At 40.0% G+C, this 23,977-nt stretch overlaps 1 protein-coding gene across 1 annotated transcript in view; it reads right to left on the bottom strand.

The window, feature by feature from the left end:
* PID1 (phosphotyrosine interaction domain containing 1) overlaps positions 1-23,977 on the bottom strand; it is a 214,255-nt gene that overhangs the window by 120,170 nt on the left and 70,108 nt on the right. The window lies entirely within an intron of this gene.

Genomic DNA, 23,977 nt, shown 5'->3' with positions numbered 1-23,977 from the left:
TTCAGAAGAGGATGTCATAGGAGCTATCTGGGGAAAAGTCTAGAGATATTGGGAAAGGGGAAGAACTGATGATAATGAAAACAACAAGATTTCTCTGCCCTCCCCAGCTCGGCCATGCATCACCAGCTATAGAACTTTAGGAAATCATCTACTTCTCAAGGGCCATTTTATCTGCTGTCTCAGATCAGGATTCCAAGTAAATGTCCATCCGATATGCAACTCCTGGTGGCACTGGTTTTGAAATATGTCCAGAATCCAACTATATTTAATCACTATTATCTATACACCCAGTCTGGGGTCCACCTTGTTTGGTTTATTAAGGCAGCTAATCCTACCACTTCCAGCCCTCATGCGATGCAGAGAATTGCCACATGCAACCAGAGGGATCCTTCAAAAATCTAATCATGGTGTGTCATTCCTCTGCTAAAACTCTCCCAAGTCTTAGCCTCTTCTCATGAAATACCCCAAGTTTTTACCTTGGCCTTTGAACCCATGCACAATTCATGGACAGCTGCCTCTCTGATCCCGTCTCTCCCTCCTCCCCCTTCCCCCTACTTGGATTCAACCACAGGGGCCTCCTTCCTCTTCTGAGAATAAGGCAGACACGTGTGCCTGGAACCTTTGAACATGCCACTCCTGCCAGGTCTCTGCAAGTCTTGCTTCCTCACCTTCTTGAGGATCCTGATCAAAATATTCCCTTATGAGACAGTCCTTCAGTATCTACATTATTTAAAATAGCATGTACACACACACACACACACACACACACACACACACAACTGGCTTCATGGGCATGCAAACTATGCAATCACATCGGGTCCCATGCCCAGGCGGGTTCCATGATTGGTTTAATGTCACCATCTTGAATCCTTAATAACTTTATCTTTGAACTTGAGTTTTGAAAGCTAAGTGTGATGGACAGTGGAGAACATGCTCGAGCAGAGGAGATGTGCACAATATGTGCATCCCATGATGGGGGGGAATTGAGCAAGACGCAAAGCAAGTACAAACATGTTAAGTCTATGACACAGCAGCTGGTGTGCGAACAGCCCCAAGAGCCTACGCTCTAGACCTGGGGCTTGCTTTAAATGCAGAAAGAAGTCAGTTGTGTTCAGAGAAACATGAATGATCAAGGCACTCTATCACATCCTGTTCCTTTGTATGACTTCCCTGTATCAGGTGACTATTTACACTGAAGAGGACAATGCAGAAAGAAAGGGACAGAAGGAGAACCACAGTTCCTCCACCCTTCAGTCCCTCCCCGCCAACCAGTAAAACGTCAGGAGAATGTGCGTTCATTAGAAGTGAAATAAAAACAGGTGGGCTCATTTTCTGGAGTGTTTCTACTGTTCTGGTAAGAACAAAATTCAGGTGCACATATGAACTAGGAAATGCCAGTTGTGTCACTTCAATGATTCCACACTTACTCTTATGTTTAAAGTGAGCATTGCACAATATAATGATGAGTTATAATCATAATCAGTTCAAGTGAAGTAAGGGGAGATTATCCCAGACAAACTGGGTGGGCTTGATGCAGTCAGCTAAGAGGCCTCATCAGGTAAACTGAGGCTCTGCTGAAGAAGAAATCCAATCCTTGGGCAGAAGCTTCAGTCCACAGCTGAGCATCTAGCCCGCCCTTCCTGCTAGCCCGCCCTGAGGATTTCAGACCTGCCTGGCCAGTCCCCATAATCGCATAAGCCAATCCCTTGAATGAATCTCAATGTCTGTCCCCTGCTAGTCCTGCCTCTCGGACTTAACCCTGACTGACAGAGCCTCCCTGTAGGATACAAGGTCACTGGCCCTGACACTTTGTTAAATGGGGGAGAGACTTGCCCTTACATTTCCAGTGTGCACTGATTTGTATTTTTTTTTTAAGTGTAAGGGCAAGTCTCCATATTAATCTGGAAGTTTGGCTTTTTTCTTAATTGATTCCAGTCTAACAGAATCTGGGGGTGTCAATAGGCTGGGGGGTCACAAAAAGGTCTGGAAGGAGCAACATGGATCTCTGACAGCATGAGCCACAGTTAAGTTGCTCTGTGGGAAAGCAACTGAGGCCACAGGATGCAGAGGATACAGAGCTCAGAAGATGAGGTAATGAGCAGGTGGGGACACTCCCCCACCTGCCGTGTTCCTGGGGCTCTTTGAGACACAGCTCAACTCAGCCACACAGTAAGCTCCTGAAGGTGGCACTGGAAGGGACTCTATCTCATGACGGCTGGATAACCACACCGCCCAGGAGTTCTGAGACTGCCTTCCTGTCCCATGTGGGGCCAACCACCATCGCTACTGGTCCAGTCGCTAAGCACAGAGAGCGACTGGGAAGTTGCAGACCGACACACACAGCCTGGGGAGCCAGCAAAAAAAAGAAAGAAAGAAGCATATTAAAAACCCTAAATTGGGGACAGGAAGATAATGGAGTTCAGATTCCAACTTTAACACCATGTGCTGTGTAACTTCAGCTCTTCAAAGGCTTGGCATCTCCAGCCAGGCAGGTGTGCGCCATTCATGCACCTGCCAGTTCTACCCACACACCTTTACTGAACACCTGCATTCAGCCAGACACAGAACAGAAATAAAACATTAGTCTCTGCTTGAAGGGCTTTCTCTCGGTAGGTGGAGAATGGTAAATCAAAGACAACCACAGATCTACGTACGAAGTTTGTTAGAAGAGCCAAAGAGAGAGGCTAAGACAATATTTGAAAGAGCAAATGATTTCTTTTTTTTAAATAACCTTTTTTCCTTTAATGGTTTTGTCCTTCTGCCACTGTGAAAGGATGAAGATAAAGAAGGAAATAAAATGTGAATTACTTGATGGATCGTTGAGTCTACAATAATACATCTTTTTATAGGAAATTAACATTTTTATGTAACTCTGAGTTGCTCTTGTAAATCTTCAGGTGGTAGAAGTGTGACAGCTGTAGCTGTTTCTGATAAGAACACTCTTCTGCCCCTTTCCCTGGGGCAACTTCTCCAGTACTTTATGCTCCTTTGTGGAATGGGGTTGTCTGTCACCGTTCCCCACCCCTTGACACTGGGAGAGACTATGTGACACAGGCTGACCATCTGAGTATTGCATGTCCCCAACCAAACACATTGGTTCAGAGAAAACTCAAGATTGGCCAAACAGATTCTCTTGGGAGATTGACCTATCGGGTTGCTAGGCAGGGTGACATGAGTATAGAGCTACTATTGACCTTCTTATCCATCAAGATATGAGGAAGAGACCACAGAGACCAGGAGGGCAGAGAGATGGGGAATCATCTTGCCCCTGACATCACATAGCCCCTGAATCCAGTTGCATCTGGCTCAGATCCATCACAGACTTACCAGAGACATCCTGGAGAATATGAGCGAATGTATTCCTTTTTCTGCTTAAGCGAGCTTGGGAGAGGTGTCTGATCCCAGCCACTCAAAGAGTCCTGCCAGTACACACTACTTCATAATGGAAAATCTCCCGTGCAAATAAAACAGAGCCACTAACAAAAATTTTAAAAGGACTTCATAAATGTTAAATGCCAGAAATGAATACCAATATTACCTTTGAAGCAAAGTAAATCATGTACTTTGTTATTTGAACAGGCTGAGCCTTATTGACAAAGCACCAAATAATAATCTAGAGAAGGTATTAGAGTCTCCAGGTTATTTGTGTCTGTGATAAAGCCTCTGAGCTCCCTCCAAAATGAGATGAATTCCAAGTCTCAGGAGATCACCAAACAGTGAACCAGCAATGACACCCAGTTTGGGTGGCAAGCTGTCTTGCTGGGCACCAAAGCCCAGATGCTACAGCCAGCTCTGGCAGGCTGCATGGCCTTGTGCTCCCTGGGCCTCCATTTTCTCGTATCAAGTTTACAATGCTATGTTACACCATGTCAAAAATGATATTGCTTGTTCTTTGCAGGGACAAGCGAGTGCAATAAAGACAATGCAATTTAACATAATCCAGCGGCATTATAACAAGGCAACCAAAGAAGAATCTAATAGAGGAGCTTGGAAAAGCAATTGCTCTCAAGTGAAGGATGCACAGAGTTCCATAAAGAACATGTGTTATTCATTCTTAAAGAAGGGAAATGGATAGTGTAGAAAATTAGGGCGCTGCCCTGGACGAATTAAACAAAGCTCGGCTTTCTGCATTTGGTTCTTTATGTGCAATCCTAAAATAGAGCCTCTACATCAAGCCCCATCATGTAGATGGGGTAATCGCCATGCCCTGTATAATTTTACAGTTGGTACGTCCTGCTCCTATTCAGACATTAATCTCTGAGTTTAGCAGGCAAGGATTTACATATTTTACCAATTCAAATTGGGTGTATCTCACCTTTGTATTGATTCTGTATCCAAAATATAAAGCGTCTTTGGAAAGCAAATCCTGCTTCCTCGTTTTCTAAGCTATTTGGAGCACTATCCTCACTCAAATTAAAGGGAAGGCTTTAAAGTTTTAATCCCCAGGTTCATCCTTGCATTTTGAAGGCTGGCTACAATGATCAGTTTTAACTTGCAAATTACTGATTCAGGAATGCCCTAATCAGACTCTAAAAATATTGCAAATGTTCTTAAGAGAACAAGGAACAAGTGGGTAAATCAAATGAATGGAAAACTTCAGTACCCTAAACACATGTTAATTTCTACAGTATGCAAAATTCAATAGGGCTTTGAAATTTCACTCATAACCATACTTCACTTTATTGCTTTGGGGCTATGTAAGAATAAATGGAACTCAGTTGTGGTTTCCTTATATTTTACACCATTTATTTTTTAAATGTTATATTCTGGCCCAAATATGAGAAAAGAAACAATTTTGATATACTAATGCAACCTTTAAAATCATCCACTTATCATTTTTAATGTAAATTCTTAGATTTCTGCTTTTAAATATTTATTCTAGCATTTTCAGGGGAAAAAATGTAAAAACAAGAAAAATACTTTCCTGCTACATAAATAGCAAATGATTTGTCATATAAGAATAATTCTATGAATCAATAAAATGCAATTTATTTAAATTCAACTTTCATTTAAAGATACTTTAATGCAAAAGGGTTTGTTTGTGTTTTTGTCCCTTTTAAAAGCAAATCAGGGTTGGATAATCTCCCCAATCTAGCAAATATATGCAAAATTGCACTATTTGATTTCAAGGATTAATTTTTTAATGCAGTTTATGTTGATCTGATATTTCAAGAAAAGAAAAGACCTACACCAATTTAGCATTTACCTTGTTGTTGCAAATTACCCTAGTAACTGCCTTATTCAAAAAAGTTCCAGCTTCATTTTAGAGGCCTCCATCCAGACACTCAAAAATTCAAAAGGCTGTCTATACCTGTTAAAATGATAGCTATTATTAAACTTAACTGAAAATACTCATGTTCACACACCCATATTTATTCATGCAGTTTTAATTATGGAAGCATTTCTTCTGAACATCACAGATTCTCTCAAAAGATTATATGGGAGAAGAACAAAAGTAACTTCATGCCCACAGGGTATGCAGAAAGCCCCCCAGGCTTGTGAAAGTCTAATGCAGGGGAGTGTATGTGTGCATATATATGACACACACTCAAGTACAAAGGTCAGCAAAGCTGAAATGGAAGTAGAGTCTTGTAAGGATGTAGCAGTGTATGTGACGTGGTTTAATAGCATTTGAAGGTAGATTGTGATAAGTCAAAGGTGTACACTGTAAACCACAAATCAATGATGAAACAACAAACCAAAGAGTATCTATACAAAGAAGATAAAATTGAATCCTAAAAAAGGAGGAAGAAATAGAGGGAAAAGTTAACAACAACAACAACAAAAAAAAAAAACAACAGATGATAGATTTAAAAATCTACAAAATTAATCTGTTAGTGGTATTAAAAATAACCCTAATAAAAGACAGATATGGTGAGATTTGATTTTAAAAAGACCCAATTCTATACTGCCTATAAGAAATTCACTGTGAATATAAAGAGGCAAATAAAAACTGAAAGACCACAAGGATAAACAGACTGAAACAACAAATACAGCTGGAGATTTCAGTATCACTTTCTCCAAAATTGATAGAAAATCAGCAAACGTATAGGCAGTTTGAACACCACCAACCAACCCAACATAACTGACATTTAGAGACCAATGCACTCAAAAACAACAGAATTCAAGTATACATAAATTTACCAAGTACACATAAAAATTACCAAATTCTGGGCCATAAAAAGACTCAGTACATTTAGGATTCAAGTTATATAAAGTAACAACGGAAAAACCTCTGTAAAATTTCCAAATATATGGAGATAAATAAATAACACACTTCTAAAACAAAAATCCCATAGATAAAAGAATAAATCAAAAGTTAAAATGGAAAGATTTGGAACTGAATTAAAATGAAAACATAACATCAGAAATTCTGGGATGTCACTCAAACAATATTGAAGGGAAACTTAATAGCATAAATTGTCAATATTAGAAGAGAAGAATGTTCTCTATTCAATAAAACTCAGCTTTAACCTTAAAAAAAAGAAAGGAAGAATAAATGAAACCCAAAATGAGAAACCAAATAATAAAAATCAGAGGAAAGCTCAATGAAATAGAACATAGGATATCAATACAACCAATACGGTGGCCTGTCTTCTAGTTCATTTATTTTTCCTCTGGCTGTGTTGAGTCTATTGATGACCTCATTAGAGGCTGTATCCATCTCAGCTACTGTGTTGTTTTTATGCTTATTTCCCTTAGCAATTGTATTTGCTTCTTTCTTGTGGTCTCTCTCTCTTTGCTGCAATTCCCCATCTGCTCATGCTTGCTCTCCACTTTTTCCACTAGAGCCTTTAATATATTAATCTGTATTTTTTAAATTCCATATCTGAGTCATTTCTGAAACTGGTTCTGTTAATGGTTTTGTCTCCTCACAATGAATTGTTTGTCTCTTGATTTTTTATGTTTTATATTTTTTTAATTGAATTTTGAACATCACATGCAGAAGAATCTGAGATAAGGAGCATTTACACCTGAAACTGACCACTGCCTTCTGCTCAGCCATCAGTGTGGTGTGTCAAGCTGATATAGCACCGTTCTGGTCCAGGTTTGGCTTTCATTGCTGTTCCACAGATTTCATTTCCTCTAGAACTACCTTGTCTTTAGGGTGGAGTCTGGTTTCCTCAGTATTCCTGTTCCAACCTCAGTTTTCGAACATCTCTGCATGCCTGAGACTCACAGATGGTGTCTCTCCTCACTCCTTCCCAGCCCCCAGAGGTTGGCAGCAATTGCTTGGTACTTAATGCTTTCTAGCCTGGAAGTGTGGAGGGCGAAGGCAGGGAAGGGCTCTTTCCTCTTGTTCCACCTCAATCAGGCAAGTCTCATGTCCTTGGGTCTTAGAAGTCAGGTTTGCTTGGTGACCTTAACTTTGCCTAGCTATAAGACACCTCTTCTTGTCTGGATCCAGGGTAGTTTCCTGTATGTCCTCCAGTGGTAGATAGTTTTTTTCTTTACTTTTCTGCAAGTTACAATGAGTCTTAACCTTTGCCCAGAGAGCCACAGGATTTTTTGACTCTGCCTTAGCTGTCAAGCCTTATATTCCTTAAGAGAGCAAAGCCCAGGTGGGGCTTTGTACAAGGTGACCACACTCCTTCTCCAGGCCTGTAACGTCAAAGGAAGCTTGCTCTGGCCTCAGGCCTGGCTCTCAATCTTTCTCCTGAGCCCAAGCAGTGGTCTTCTTAGAACGGCCTATGTTAGTATGAATTCCCCTGGGGTATACAGTAATCATGGGCTCTATACTCTCATGCTAGCCCACAATTGACCTTTAAAATTTTGTTCATAGTTTATAGCTGAATTTCTCTTACCCTCTTGCATTGCAGGTCCTCTGTTTCCCATTCTGTACCACAGGTGAACCATAACTCTCATGTGATCCCTTTTTGGAAGCCTTGTTTTTTGTATCTTTCAGGCTAGTTGGATGAACTATGGCCCTGGCTCTTTGATGGGTTCATGAGAAGGTTTGATTTCATGAACTATCTGGCTTTTCTCATGGATAGAATGAAAATGAAGCTCTTTCCAGCTAATTGTATCCTTGGCAGAAGCCAGAAATCAAATTCATATTTTTAATCAGTTAACAGCAACAACATTGCTTTGTGTTTGGGAGAGACACACAAAACATTATAAAGTACACATTAAGCATTATCTATAATTTTCAAAGGTCCTTTTCCCCAAAACCCTGTTTCTTCCCAGCCCAAGTATTTATGTCTTCATGGATGCTGAGGACTATCTGGTTGTGCTATGTCAAGTTAATCTATATCCTCTTATAAATATTTCAGCCCTATTCTCCCTCAGAAATAATTTGTGGAAACATGAATTCTGAGACCCTCTGTGGGAGGAACTACCCAGAAATGCAGAATATTAATAAAAGAAACCTTCCAGGTAAACTAAAACAACTCCCATATTTTGTAAAGAAGTGAAATAACTTTGCCCAGGCTAACCCCAAGCTTTGGGCTTCAAGGACACCTGGCCCAGAAGCCCAGCCACCTGATGATGTCTGGTTCAGTTCTTGGCCCAGCATGCTACCCCAGATCACATCTAGAGATGATAAGGTAGCTGCCATATCATCTTTTAAAACTGCACAATGAGCCTAATTTTGTAACAAATAATATAAGGCACATAATGAAATGAATGGCTTTAGAGTCAGAAAAGTCTAAGTTCAATCATGAGTCTAAATATATGACTCACCATAAAATAGGATCAATCATTGATATCAGTGTCTGTAAGACAGAGAGAAAGATTGAGATCTATATCTCTCATCAAATGCCAGGCACTTTACGAGTATTATCTCATTTACCTTCCAAGAATCTGTAAAAAGCAGGCAGATTCACTCTAAGTCATTCTGGTGTCAAAGCCCAGGTTCTCTGACACCCTGCAGCATGTCCCCCCAGGAGGTATTCAGTACCTAGAAGAGAAACTGGCACCCACATGCACACATACACACATACACACACATGCGCACACACACATCTTTATTCTTCCCCCTTCCTATTTCTGCATTTAAATTTAGACACCCATTTTAAAAAGTCTGGAAGCATATACACAGAAGTATTAACAATGTCCATTTGCAGTTGTTGAATTACATGTGATTTTTTAATCTTTTTTCCTTGGTTCTCTTTTTTGCTCATTTGTGTTTTCTACCATTTGAAAAGCCAACTTCTATGAATTGTAGGTAAAGTTTCATGTAAGTTATTTGTGATTAAATAGATGAGGCATGGTTCCAGTGACGTGCACGTGAACATGAGAAAAACACACGGGAGCCTTTAAAAACCTGCCCAAAACAAGTGGGTGGCAAGAAACCCCCCCGAGTGCTTATCTTCCTCCTCAGCAACACATGAGGGCACAGGGCAGAGAAAAAAAACAAAAATGGTGAGAACACACTTCTAAAAGATTGAAAAGAAAACAAAACAATATAACATCTGAAAACCAAATTCAATGTCACAAGTTGAAGATTCCAAAGACTGTTTCTCCTATTCCCCCATGAGACTTCATTCAGTCCCTGAGAACAGTCCAGGGGCACCTTCAAGTTCTAGTTTGAAAAGCTTGGCATGATGGTGTAGTGAACACCCTGCTCATCAGGACACAGCAGATACAGGTTAGGAACACACATGTGTTTATATCCACGCACCTTCGGTTTTATTTTTGCTTCACTTGCATTAGAAAGTTCCTCTGCAGGACTATGTTTTGGTTGATGCAGGATGGAACATTATCTTGGCAGGTTGGAAGGAAACTAAAAATAATTTTGTCCCCAGGCTTCAAGTGGTCAGAAAGGTAACATGTTAGAGCTTTGGCAAGTTCACTGTGATCAGAGCTAAGCAGAGAGTGTTCTGCTGCAAAGTCATCCACAAAGGACAGAGAATTCATTTGCTATGCAGGATACTTTCAGGAGAACTTTTTAAATAGACAATAAAAAGTCTGCATCAAGGGAGACAGCAACTCTAAATCTCTGTTGATGTGCCTCTCAATTATGATCATACCTATAAAGGTTTTTCTGAAATTCCTCACCTCCCAGCCCTGGGAGAACTGCCTGCTTTATGCCCAAACAATACTGTGTACAATAATCAGTATTTTCACATACCCTGAATGTACAGTTCATAAGTCATCTCTTTGTATCCCTAGCCCCAAGCAAAGTGCCCAACACAGAGTAGTCATTAAGTGGAAGTTTAAGAGAAAATGAATGATTGAGTGCAGAAAAACAGCATCCCTGGAATTAAAAACCAGTGCCTCCAATCTAAACACATGCCTGAGTCACAGTTCTCTTCTTACCTCACTCCCTTCCATTCCTTGACACCCACCACTACCCACTGCCACCAACCAGACCGCTCCATTTTGTAAATCACCTTGACAAAAGTCTCTGTCCAAGTCCACAACCGGAAAAATATCCAACCTTGCTGGGAGGGTACAAACAACTCTCAGCCACAGGACGAATGGCCACACGTGGGTCCACTGAAATCCCGTAAGTTTCCTTGGCAAGGAGGGCTTTGTGCCTGCCGCCCACAGGGAGCAGGATGTAGGAGACGGAGGCCATCACCAGCAATGACAGTAGAAAAGGCTCCTTCCTACCTGATCCTGGCATAGATGGAAAACCATTTCAATGAGAATGACTCCCTTTGGAGTAACAGCTGAGGGGTCCAAACATCGGAAAAAGGACTTCTCTGCTGTCCCCCAAATGGCTGAAGAATGGAATGCCCTTCTTAACCTGAAGGAACCCACGGGTAAATGTCACCGAGTAAGAAACACAGCTATGTATCTAAATACATAAGAAAACAAGCAAAGAGTAGGAAGAAGGGAGGGAGAGACGGGATAATCGTTTGGACAAAGTCCATCAAGAAACAAATAAAAGAAAGTGCACTACTTTCCTAGGGCTGCAGTAACAAAGCACCAAAATCAGGGTGGCTCAAAACAACAGAAATGTACTGCCTGACAGTTCTGGAGTCTTGAAGTCCCAATGCAAGGTGTCAGCAGACCCCTGCTCTCTTTGATGGCTCTAGAGGAGGATCCTTCCTTGCCCCTTCTAGTTCTGGTGTCTGCCTGCAAGACAGGAGTTTCTAGCTTACAGATACATCACTTCAGGCACATGGCGATCTTCTCTCTGTGTGTCTTCACACTGTCTTTCCTCTGTGTATATCTGTCTCTGAGTCCAAATTTCCCATTTTCATAAGGACACCATATTGAATTAGTCATTGGAATGACTTCATTTTAACTGGATTACCTTTGCGAAGACTCTTTTTCTAAATAAGTTTACATTCTAGAACACAGGGTGTTAGCACTTCAACATATCTTTACTTTGAGGGTGGCGGATGCACAATGTAGCACATAATGGAGAAGAAAGCTTTCACCATGTGACTCCTCCATGGCTGCAAGCTCATCTGAACACAGACATTGCATCAACATTACTTGTTTTCACTGCACTTGAACCCAAGAATGTTAAATGACCCAAGAGTAGACACCAAAGCAAGTAGGCAGGACCTGACCTGGGCCTGCTGAGTTCAGTAGACCTGGATCTGACTCCATGCTGCACAGGCACAAAAATGCCAATGCTCCAGTTAGCATCTCCCCAAGCCACTGCCAGGAACAAATCTACCTTGCGGTTAATCTACTTGTTTCCTAAGGGCTCTTGAAGGCAAACCAACCTGAAAGTTGTCAGTTTTCATTACCAGCTTGTGTATGACCTGCTCTCACATCCCTTGAAATGGGATACAATAAAAAACACATCTCTTTAATCCTGGTGCTGGTTTACCCAGCTATTTTTTTATTAATCCTCTTACACATTGAGTCAAGGACTCTGTTGCGTATACAATGTTGGATAAGACAGACATGCTTCCTGTTTCATGGACCAGTCATCATCTTTCTTCTCTCTCAGTCATAAAGTGCATTTTAACTCAATTCACTAGATACTGATTATAGGCATTCTACAGGTATGCATCTAAGAAGCTCACCATAAGTTAATGGAGAAAAGGGCATCATACCAGCTTAAACACATTACAGATATACAATGACATGTTTACAAGTGTTTAAAAGGTAACAGTTAAGTTTGCTGGGGTTGGGTTGGGACAGGTTTTCTGGAAGAAAGGATAACAGATCTAGGCTGGAAGCAAGGCAGTGTTTTTCTAAGTTTTTGACATTCTCTCTTCTCCAAGGAGACTTTAGCCTTTTTTTTTCCCTAACTGGCTCTCTAATCTCCATGAAATTTTAATACCACAGATATACTGTGTATCTGAATGTCCTGTGGTATAGATATTCTCATTGTAATATCTAAGAATTTTCTGCCACTCCAAGAACCAATTTACCCCCATTGAAAATGGATGGAACAAATTTTTTTTTTTAAGTTCGGACAGCACAAGTAAAGAAACACCTTGACAAATGGCAAAAGATATGAAAGTGAACAGTTTATAGAAGCAAAATAAGTAGTCTAATATGGTCTGTGGTAGATTAAGATGGCTACAAATTCTTTGACACCCCTCACATCAAGAAGAAGGGTGGTCCTTCCAACTCAACAAACAGTCTTGGACTCAGTGCTAAATCTTAGAATCCAGCCGCCATGTTGTGAGGAAGCTCAAACAGCCCCAAAGAGAGATGCATGTGGAGAAGAAACAGAACACTGCCACTCAGCTCCTGGGTGACCATCAGCACCAGCTTGCCAGCCACATGAACAAGCCATCCTGAAGTGGATCCTTCAGCCCCTGTTGGCTGCCTCAGCTGCTCCAATGGAGTCCTGTCCAAATTGCATATTTGTGAGCAAAATAAACTATTGTTATTGTTTTGCACAGCCAATTTTGGAGGTGATTTGTTATATAGCAATAAATAACTGGAACACTGTGCTTGTAGACACAGTATAGCCACAAACCTACCAAATCTTACAGCAAAATCACTATAAATTCACACTCCACAGTCTTATCCAACCTTTATTCATTGCTTTTGATGGTGTCACATGTGAAGAAATTCAAGCAAACACTGGGTAAACAAGGAGTTAGGAGTTAAGTGACTGAGTCATTAATAGGATCAGAGGTCTTATTTGCTTGTAAAATTTTTTTTATTTAAGCAAAGCTGTTCTTTTGTGTGAGTCAATTAGCTTGTCAATAAAAACTATCACAAGTCTCTATGAACAACATTATTGTATTTCCAAGAAGAAGAAAGGAACTTAATAAATACTTGCAAATAATAAAGAAAATAACCAGGCAGCCCTAAAAGAGTAGTTTAGAACAGAACAGAATCAAGTGGAAAGCGTTTCAAATACTTTTGGTAAGTGAACTCCTCCACCCCCATCCTGCAACATAGCATAGGAGTGATGGGGGCGAGGAGTAAACAGGCAATTCTGACGCACTCCACCCCGTGCCATGCTAATCTCTCTCTGAAGATCAATTGTCTTAAATTCTCTTTTGAACTAAAACAAATAAGACCATTTCTTATCATTGCTTCCACTCACCACCTTCAACCAAATATTGACTTAAATACAGGCCACTCAATGTTATGATTTACGATTATTAGAAAAGAAATTTTTACAGTGTTAACATGAATAACCATGATATTATAACCACAAGGTACTTTGGCACACATTTCATTCATTTTCTCTCTTAGGAAACAGATCCAAATGGACTTTGCTGTATCCACAGTCACAACGGTAAATTTGGGAAAGTCCAGTGCAATTTTTCCCATAAAATCTACTGATGCCCAACTGGACTTTCAGGGTGGGGGGAACACTGTGATTGCATAAGATTAATTTCACTATCCGCACGCCTGCTGCCTTTCATCATCTGCCTCAAGTACAACACAAGCTCCCTGCATGTATTCCAAGAAGTATCATCTATTAAAGCTACAAATTCAAAACAGGTGCATATTTAGCATGTAAATTTAGAACAACTTTATATTTCCTTAGTTGCATTCAACATGCTCATAAAATCTGAATTTTTGCAATTTCATCCAAAAGTTCTTACAACCTTTTTTTTAAAAGACAATTAGCATATTAAATTACAAACAAGAAGGATAAAGAAACTTGACTCTCCACCAGTGAACAGACATGGTAAACAACCATAGATCCACATCCCAGTGCACATTAATTGGTCCCATTTGGCTCAGAGCTCCCCTGTCTTGCTCATCTCACAGTCACACACCCAGTGGAGCCTGCCCTGGGGGCATATGAATTTAAGTTCCTGGATTCTGCACACATTCCAAGACAGCCTGTACTATATGTTGTTTCTATTAGGTAACCAGGCTCCCAAATTCAAAGACCTATATTTTGGCAAGTTTCAAAAATTCTAGTTGACACTGACGGTGCTGATGACACTTAATATAAAACCTCGTGTACAGATTAGCCATGCCTGACTCCAAGGATTCTTGACGGATATCTACATTTACTATGTCATCTGTTGCCATTAATGGTTTTTTCAAACCTATCATGAAAAAGATAAAGGAGTTAAAAGCACCTAAATGTTTCATTTATAGGATAGGTTCATATGCTTTCTTCTAATCATGCAATTAACAAAAGGAAGCTAAACAAACCATTATGGGACAGGAAGAGTCCACCAGTAGGGCAAGAATGCATTTAAGAGGCTCCACTGCTTCCACAACAGTAAGGGTTACTTGAATTTGACTCCTGGTTCCACCTCATATGAGATGCATGAACTTGGGAGTTCACTTAAGGTCTCAAGCCACAGTTTGCTCATCTGTAGACAGGGACAGTTAGAGGACTTTCGCTTCATGGGGCTGCATAAGGATTAACTCATAAATCTGATACAAGCAGTGAGAGCAGGTCCTGACACAGGCCATAACCGTCATGCACATTATTGCTACACAGTGAGTGACATTCATTCCTAGAATTGTTATTTTCTTCTTTTCTTCCTTGGCTTTTGTTTCATCTGTTTTGTTTTTTGCTTTTCTCCTCCTCCCATTTACCACCTTCCTTTTCCTCTCTTCCTTATTGCACTGATTTCAACATTTCTTCTTTTTATCTCTGAACTACCAACTGAACTATTTCCAGTAGAGACCTGTTTACTGATGGGTGAATTCTGCAGATGACTGTGTTTGACTTCTGATGAGGAAAGGAGTAACATGAAAAGATACTGATGAGACAGACCAGGGGGAACCACCAGTCAGTCAATCCCCTGGCAGCTGACATCACTGTCATTATCACCACTGCCATTTTCTTGGCTAACATGTGTTCAGCTGTGTCTCTGTATTTCAGGTGTAAAGACCCAGGAGACGCTCACAACAGTCCCCTAAACTGGAAACCACAATGGAATCCACTTTGCAGAGCTCAAAACTAAGGAACAAAGAGGCTAAATCACTTAGCCCACAGGCAGCCCAAAGTCAAAAATATCCAAAATGGGCTACTTGTCTTCCCCAGGGCCCCACCCCAGGAACTTCCCCTCCCTCCAGGTGCCCATCTCAGCCCCAGCCTCAAGGTAGAGGTCAATGTCAGATGCCTGAGCTGCATTTTTACTTCTCCTTCTTTGTTAAACTGCCTATCCACTGAATCAAAATATCTAACCAATCCTTTTTATCAAATCCCTCCACAACTATATATGCTTTAATATTATCAGAAGCCAAGGAAAAACGTAGAGGTCCTCCTAGTGGAGGTGATTGTGAATTTACATTGTGATTCCCCCTCAGAGTTCTCTAACTGCTGGGGAATGGCCACAATGAGTCACAACCTCAAAGCAAGGAAGGCCAGTCCTAAGGCTGAGCATGAGGGGCCGTCTCATGTGTAATGGATGCTTGGCAGCGACTAGCCCATCGTCAAGCCCAAACGTGAGCTCATGATCTCCACAAACATCTTGATGGAACAGTGGTGTAGAAGATTTCTAGCGTATTTTTTCAATTACTTTTTTTGAGAAAATACATAGGTAAAAATTCTTGTGTTCTAATCACTCTATTTTCTCATCTTTAATTTTTACTGTCCACCCACCTTTCTTGGTGACTCAAATCCTCCTTGAAATCACGCCTTAAATTTCATGCTTCATTTTCTATAATTGGCCATGAAGAAAACATTCCATTCATTTCTTATGTATGCTTATTAATTATATTAAGTTAAGTGGATTTTATTATTCATAAAGGCCTTTTGATTGCCCACACTGAAATAAATTTTTACCATTTCAGTTTCAACTATACAGAGCCAACTATGTGCTGAGACTGCATGTCTAAAAAATCAGCAGAGGGAAGGACCTCTTGTGGTCTGAAGGCATCGGAAAGTGATATGAAAGAGAAATAGGCCATCCATGTGCATGGGCAGGAATCAGGAGATGGAGAGACAGTGGAATACATGCACTGACCGTGCAAAGAAATGAGCCAACTCAGGGTGAGGCTCAACTTGACGTTACAGAGACAAAAACCCCATCCCAAAGTTAGACCTTCTCTGTAAAGGTCACATGCAAAAACTCTGTCCAAAGAAATTTCATGGAATCCCTTTAGCCCCTGGATCACTCACACCCTTCCTCCTCTGGTTTGCACATGTTTGGAAAAAGAGGGTGAAAATTCACTCCTCGCTTGGTCCCAAGACCTTCAGGGACTATTGCCACCCCTGATCTCAATCCTGCTTCCCCTCAGGTCAGGCTCTGTGTCCCACCCTATTCCCACAGGGAAGATCTGCAAGTCCTGAGTTTCCTACAAACTAAGGCAAATGGTGGGGAGCAGAGAAACTGAGAAAAGAATAGTTGGCCCTTGAAGATAGAGCTGGCAGACAGGGACCCTCAGGACTCCTGTCAGCCCCCACCAGCCCTTCAGAAACAGTTAATTCACTTCTGTTTCTTCTGAGACATTAGCAGAAGTCTGGGCTCCTTGGGCTGCTGATCTTATGCTCCATTAGAAAAACATTCGCATTCAAAACTATGAAGCCAAACTGTTAAAATGGAGCAATGAATAGGGAGCAGCCAGGAGAGAGAAGTTGAGGGAGGTAAACGACTCAAAAGGAAGTTTTAAGTAAAAGACACCCTTACATTTTTACACCATTTCTATATACTGATGACAACGTCCCTTTTAAAACTGAACCATTCCCATCACTGACCTATTGGACATTGTATTTCCCTTTAATGCAACATTATTATCAAACTCAATCATGCAAGATTCCCAGCTTTTGTTTTTAACTCTCCTAAAAGCAAAGGTCGCTAGATACAAAGTAAATGCCAGATTTCCTCTGGCTGTGTGAGAACAGTCCGCTGAGCCGATTTAAGCAAAGGCAGCTGTGTGTAGATCATTTGTTTGTCCTGGACTTAGGCCTGAACAGAACAGCACAAAGCCACAAAAGAGGCGGGACTTTTGCTCAGACACAGCCTGATCTGCCCAGGCTTAACCTGTCCCTTTTCTCATCAACACAGCCCCTCAGAGGACATGCCCCCCAACCAGCCCAAGTCCAAATCTGCACCAAACACAGGAGCCACAGGGTCTGAAGGATCGGCTAAATCTCCTGTAGTTCTACTAAATGCCATTAATTACATCCACATGCACTGTGTATACACAGTCCAAATCTGAAGTCGTCTTCGTCTTTTAAATCTCTGCTTTATGAGCTTTTGCAGAAATTTCAAATGACCTAATATTTCCTAGCGTACGATAAAATTGTGATTGACATGTATAATGATACACCTTAAGCAATGCATGGAACAGGGGTACCTCTTAACTTACCCAAGATTGAATTACATTCAATGTAATTTCAAGTGTTGTAAATAAGGTAGTTTACTGGAAATGAGTAACCCATCCAATGTGCATAATTTATGTGCACATGGAAAGCATTAGATAAATAATTATTGCTTAATAACTGTGTGCTAATATTGTTTGCAATGTGACAGAAGGAAACTTTAGAGGAAAAACATCTCCAAAATGTCATGGTCTCTAAGAGAAGACTTTAAACTTTAAGCACAGTGGTTTTCAAAGTGTGGATGCCAGACCTGCAGCATCACTTGGGAATTCCTAGGAACTACAGGTTCTTATGCCGCCCCTCAGACAGTGAATCAGAAATTCTGGGGATGGGGTCAGGCCGTCTGCCTTTAAGCAGCCCGGCCGGGTGATTCTGATACGCACTAATGGTTGAGACTGACAGGGCTAAAAGGAAGCCTCAGGAAAACAGAATCCTCTGATCAGGGCTTTGAAGGTCAGATGAGAGATAACAGACAAGGTCAAGGACAGGAAGAGGTAAAACCCAGTGGCAAGAGGCAAACCTTGCATTTAGGAACCAGCAGGTAGACTAGTTTGGCTGAAATACATGAAACCAAAGGTGAACAGAAGATGATGCTGCTGAAAAAAATAGATATGAGTCAAGTCAGAAAAGACTATTCTGTAGGTCCTGAGAAGCCAGTGAGAATCTGGGGGAAAGGGTATGGCAAGATCGAATCTGCCCATCAGTAAATCTCTCTGGAAATCAGATTTGCTACCACATTGTAAATAACAAAAAATGTCAGTGAACCCAGGAAGTAATTGCATCTCCCAGTTGTCTCCAGACATTGCCACATACCTCCAGAGAGGAGGGCAAAACTGCCCCCAGTAGAGAACAACTGGGCAAGACAGAAAAGTTCATACATACCAAATGAAGGTGGCCAGCCACTCAGCCACAGGGCCCAGCGCTCTGAGAAGAGGGAGCTTTCAAGGATGTGAACATCCTCTTAAGACAACAGAAGGAAATTCTTCTATAAGCAGATTTCTCTCCCAGGGCTCGTTTGGCATGGTGCAGAGCCCAGCTCCACATGCAAAGTAATTCCCACTAGATCACATGAAATGATACATCCATTGGTGCACCCGAGAGATCTTCCCCATGAATAAACAGGAGCTCAGGAGCTAACACCCACCCTGAAACTGAGGCCTGGAAGGCTTTTCAGGTACTCTGCAGTGCACTTGGCACGTTCATTCATGTGCTGGTACTCTGACACTCTCAATACTTCAGCTGAAATTACTAGGTTCAGAGCATCTGTGATATGTGCATGCTCTGTGATACATGAACCAGCACTCTTAAATTGGATTAAGATTTTTGAAAGAATTTGTAAGTCAAATGTAAGCAAAATAAATCTTACCAGCTAAAGAGGAGGCTAAGGAGAGATAATATAGTATAATGTGAATCAGAAAAAAAGAATTTAGAAGATGGATTCAAAATCTAGCTCCACCTTTTACTAGCTATATGGCTTTGGAAAACCAAATCAGTCTCAAGAATTTAAATGTTAAATGTTTTAAACTTGAAACCTGCTAGAACATATGAGGTATGCTAGCAGCACAGGGGCTAGCTCCCGGGAGAATGCCTGACAAATCAGAGGCACCAATGAATATAAGTGGCTGCCCTAGTTTCCCTCCTTCCTTCCTTCTTCTTTCCTTCCTTTTCTCCTCACTCCTTCCCCCCATCCTTTCCTTCCTTCAAAGAGGATGAACACACATTATATAACTATGAATATAAAGAAAAAGAAAAAATATTAGAAGAAAATTATGGACATAAAAAATGAAACAGAAAATGTACGGACATCCAGTTTTACTAATACATAAGATGAAGACATAGCTCTTTCTATACACAAACCAGTTGACTGTCCCAGGAATACTCTATTTATCCTCTCTGCTAAGATCCATCTCTATAGACTATGTGTCAACTGCTGTAGCCAGTGTGTTTCCATGTGTAAGGTGTGTCTCTCAGTTTCTAGGGTGACTTCCTCACAATATGAACGAAGACCAAAAGAAAGAACTTCTTGACATTTCCGGTTCTTTCTATTGTCCCAACCTATCAACAGTATGGAGACAAATTGCACTGCAGACTCTTACAGTTACTTTACATAACTGATTGTGTACTGCTTTATAACTATGGCATTTCAATAAAAAAGAAATTATTGGTGCAATAAAAAAGAAATTGTTTTTGAACTATCCAAACATGAAACTAATCCATAAGCAAAATTTGAAGAATCTTAGAATATGGAAGACTAGAAGTTAAAAAATACAGAGCATATATGGGCAGTTTCCTGATTTATCTAAGCCTCATTTCCCTATCTGTAAACTGGTATTAATAATAATAATAATACCTATAATTGACAGGCTTGATCTGGGGATTAAATTAGTTAATGCATTAAAACATAGTTTAGTGCCTTGCACAATTGCATCCAGTAAGTGTTTGCTTTTATTATTACATTGAGTTACACTGAGATTTATTCTTGTCATTTTGCCATTGTCAATTCTCTTTTTTTATATCTGAAAAAATAAAGTTCACAGAAATCAGATCATTTACTCACAGCCCTACGGGCAAGGAAGAAAACTGGAACTTAAAGTGCATCTCCAGCTTCCTGATTCCATGCCGCTTCTTCGACATGCTCTTTATTCATCATATTCAAACTGCATTAAGAGATGGGTGTATAATATTTTATTCAGGTTTCTCTTACTGTATAACAATTCACTCTAAAATTTAGTGGCTTAAAAGATCCATTTTTATTAAATCTCACGATTTAGTTGAGTAGGAATTTGGTTTAGGGTTCAGCTGGTTGATTCTTGTGCCCTACCAGTTGCTGCCTTGGAGAGCTCGGTGACACCCAGCTGGTGCGGAGGGGCTGGTTGCAAGGCTTCCCTCACGTGTCTGGTGCCTGGGCAGGGATGACAGGAAGGCTGGCTTCAAGTGGGACTGTTGGCTAGAACCCCTGCACATGGCTCCTCCAGGGTGGACTTGGCATAGTGAGACCTCTTATCTGGTGGTTCAGGGCTCCCAGAATGTTCAGGAAGGCCTGGGCAGAAGCTGCTACTACATGGCTTCTGACCTAGCCTCAGAAGTCTCAGAAAGTTATCTGCCACATCCTGTGAGTTGAGTCACTGAAGCCAACCCAGATGCACAAGGAGTGGAATTAGACTCCATCTACCAATGGGAGAAGAAGAAACAAATTAGCAGCCATGGTTGGTCAACCCTACAGACTACATGCGAACACAAGTGATGATATCGCAGCTCTTTAAGTCAAATCTCTGGGTTTTTACAGAAAAGGATTACGTTTTGTTATTTGTCATGTCACATGCAAATGTGTGTGTGTGAACTTAACATATGATACCAAAGAGTATGCACTTAATAAAATTATATGGTAGCCTTACTGGTGTGAAAATTGATTAAGGGAAGCCTCACAGACGTGGAGTTGGGAGGCCTGCAGGGGAGCTCCCAGGCCCTGCCACTCCCACTCCAGGTCCGTTGCAGACCCCACAGGAAGGAAAAGACCTACAGTTTACAGCACATACTGTTTTGGCCAGTTTATCACCCAGTAAGAAGAGGGAAGAGTTTCTGCTTTTCCCAGCAACAGCTTCGCAGTAGCTCAGCCAATGAGCAGCCACGACACATGGGACTCCTAGTGTCCTCTATGGACTCTTTGCTTAGGACAGTCCCCCAACTCACCCTGTTCATTCTATAAAGGAGCCTCCTCTCCTTGTCTGACTGAACATGCTTGTGGTTTCGCCGTGCTTGTTTGTCCTGAATTGCAATTCTCTGCTGCTCCTGAATAAACCCATTTTGCTGGAAAAATAACTGACAGCTCTATTTTTAAGGTTAACATTGGAAAATAACCTTCCTGAGTCATTTTTCCAGAAATAAAAACAAGTAAAATTAATGTCAAGTACAATTTGTTCCCAGCCAAATGAAACACTAGTTTTACAAATGAAAGGGAAGCCACATGTTATTTTCAAAACAGCTTCCCAAGAGGCCATGCAACAGCATGAGGAAGGACTGAAGCTGCAAATGCAAAGGCCCTGTCAAAGAGGACTTAGTACCTCCACGCACAACAAGAATAATCTCCAGTCCCTTGCCACTGAGCTATGGTCCAGAAAATCTAATGAAAATTCTGGGAGGGAATTAATTTAATTTGTTGTTCTGGGCTTAGAACAGGCCCACAGCTATTCCAAGAGAATAGTGAACCTTCTGCAGTTTTCAAACAATAATTTCAAAGTGGCTAGTTAATCTCAAGGTTAGAAGAGGAAAAGAAATGACACACACACAAAAAGCTAATTGCTTTAAAGCAACCGAAGACCTAAGATTTACTGCTAGCTCAATCTTTATGAATTTAGGCGTTTCTCTTAAAAAAAGAATAAACCAACACAGATCCTTTGAGAAATATCCCAGAACAAGAGAAAGACAATGTCATTCTAAAAGCTTCGACGAAAAGGCAAGCTTTCATGTATTGCTTACTATTGGAACTTCAAGAAATGTTTAGAAAACCGTTTTGTTAGTTCAATAGTAGATAAGATGACATCACTTCTAAGAAACAGAGAATTTAAAGACTTAGAAGCGTATGAATTGAAATGACAATAGGATTACATCAAATACAGAGATATCCCAATTCAAATTTAGGATTATAGGCTTTACATTTATTCTTGGAATGTGTATTTAGTAAAATTTTGGTTCCTTAGTGACATTACCAATATCACTAAGTAACTTTATTTTATAATGTATATAGAATCTATATAATAGAATATAACACATGTCCTACTATGTATCTTGTTAGTGTATGTGAGGGTGAGTGTGTGACACACAGGATAAAGTAAATGAGTAACACAGGATGTATCTATAATATATATATATATATATATATATATATATATATATATATATATATAATAGAGGATAAGATATTGTATAATAGAATATATTAGAATAAAATAACTGACATATATGCATTATGAATATATGCATATACACTACACTATACACATATACTTACGTATTATACACACTCATATATACATATATACATGGAATCAGCTCAGAATAACTATGTAATTTCATTACTATAAAAAAAGAAAATGATTACCAAAAACATTTTAAGATATCCTTGCAGATTTCTTTGTTTTTACGTTATATCTCACTAGTGATGAACAGTCAGGTAAATGTGTCGTACAGTCATTTGAAATTAATCTTCTTCACAAGGTTAAATCACCAACTTGATACGGCATTACCTTCATTGCTTAAATTCTGCTGTCATTTTTTAGAGATCATACATATTATTGTGCTTTAATTTTATATATAATGATGTAAAATATTTACATGGTTGCACAAAATTTTTCTGTATTTAAAAAATTCTAGTTTATATCCCTGATTCCTCTACCCCACCCTCTTTTCCCCAAAGAACCCCATCTTTTTAGTTCTTTGGTTTATCTCTTTGGTTTATACACACACACACATAGCAACTATATATATACATATATATACAACATATGCATGTATACATATATAAATACATAAACACACATGTATTCATATTTCTCCATTACTTTTTTAAACAATGGGATACTATATCCCTAGAGAGAATCCTTCATTTCTTTTCATAAATGCCTAGTACTCAGAGCATGGGTGTTCCATGGTTTGTTAAACTGGTTCCCTCCTTGTGCATTTTGAGATATTCCCAGGCTTTTGTTAATACAGCTTTATGATTAAACAGCCCTAAGATTATGTCCTTCTACATTTTCATCCAGAACATTACAGATAAAAACAATAAAGAATCCATCCAAGAGGCAATTTATATAGATTGCAAATGCTTAAAATAGATTTCACTCACATTTCCTCCTTTTCAAACACATGTACTAAAAGATAAAAACTGAGAAAAGTACCAAATAAGAATCAAGGATAGCAAAGCTGTAACACAGGAGGACTGAATAAACCAAATAAACATCCATGTGAATCTAAAGACATGGTAGGATATAGATATAACACTGAAAATAAAAGCCAAAACTGTATCTTGAAAGTAAAGATGTGCAATGCAAAAATAAGAATTCAACAATAAAAGCCTGGGTATAAAACCCTGGGTATAAAAGTAGAAGAGAGGAAGAAAATAGAAGTTTGCTGAATTCCATTTTAGACTTGGAGGAAAAACATACAGTTTCATTTTAACTTTGATAAGAAAAGAACTGTAGGTTAAGCTTCTCAAAAACCCTCTTCAAAGACAACCAAAGGATTTATACCTTCAAAGATAAAAAGTGATCCATATTTCCAAATCACTGGAGAAAACAAAATTAAACTTAATTAATTCAAATGTGTCATATAAGGAAGGATGTAAAAAACAAAGCTCAAAAT

Source organism: Manis javanica, chromosome 12 (genome assembly GCF_040802235.1).
Source record: "Manis javanica isolate MJ-LG chromosome 12, MJ_LKY, whole genome shotgun sequence".
Taxonomy (NCBI): Eukaryota; Metazoa; Chordata; class Mammalia; order Pholidota; family Manidae; genus Manis; species Manis javanica.
This window is presented reverse-complemented; position numbering and strand designations above follow the sequence as displayed.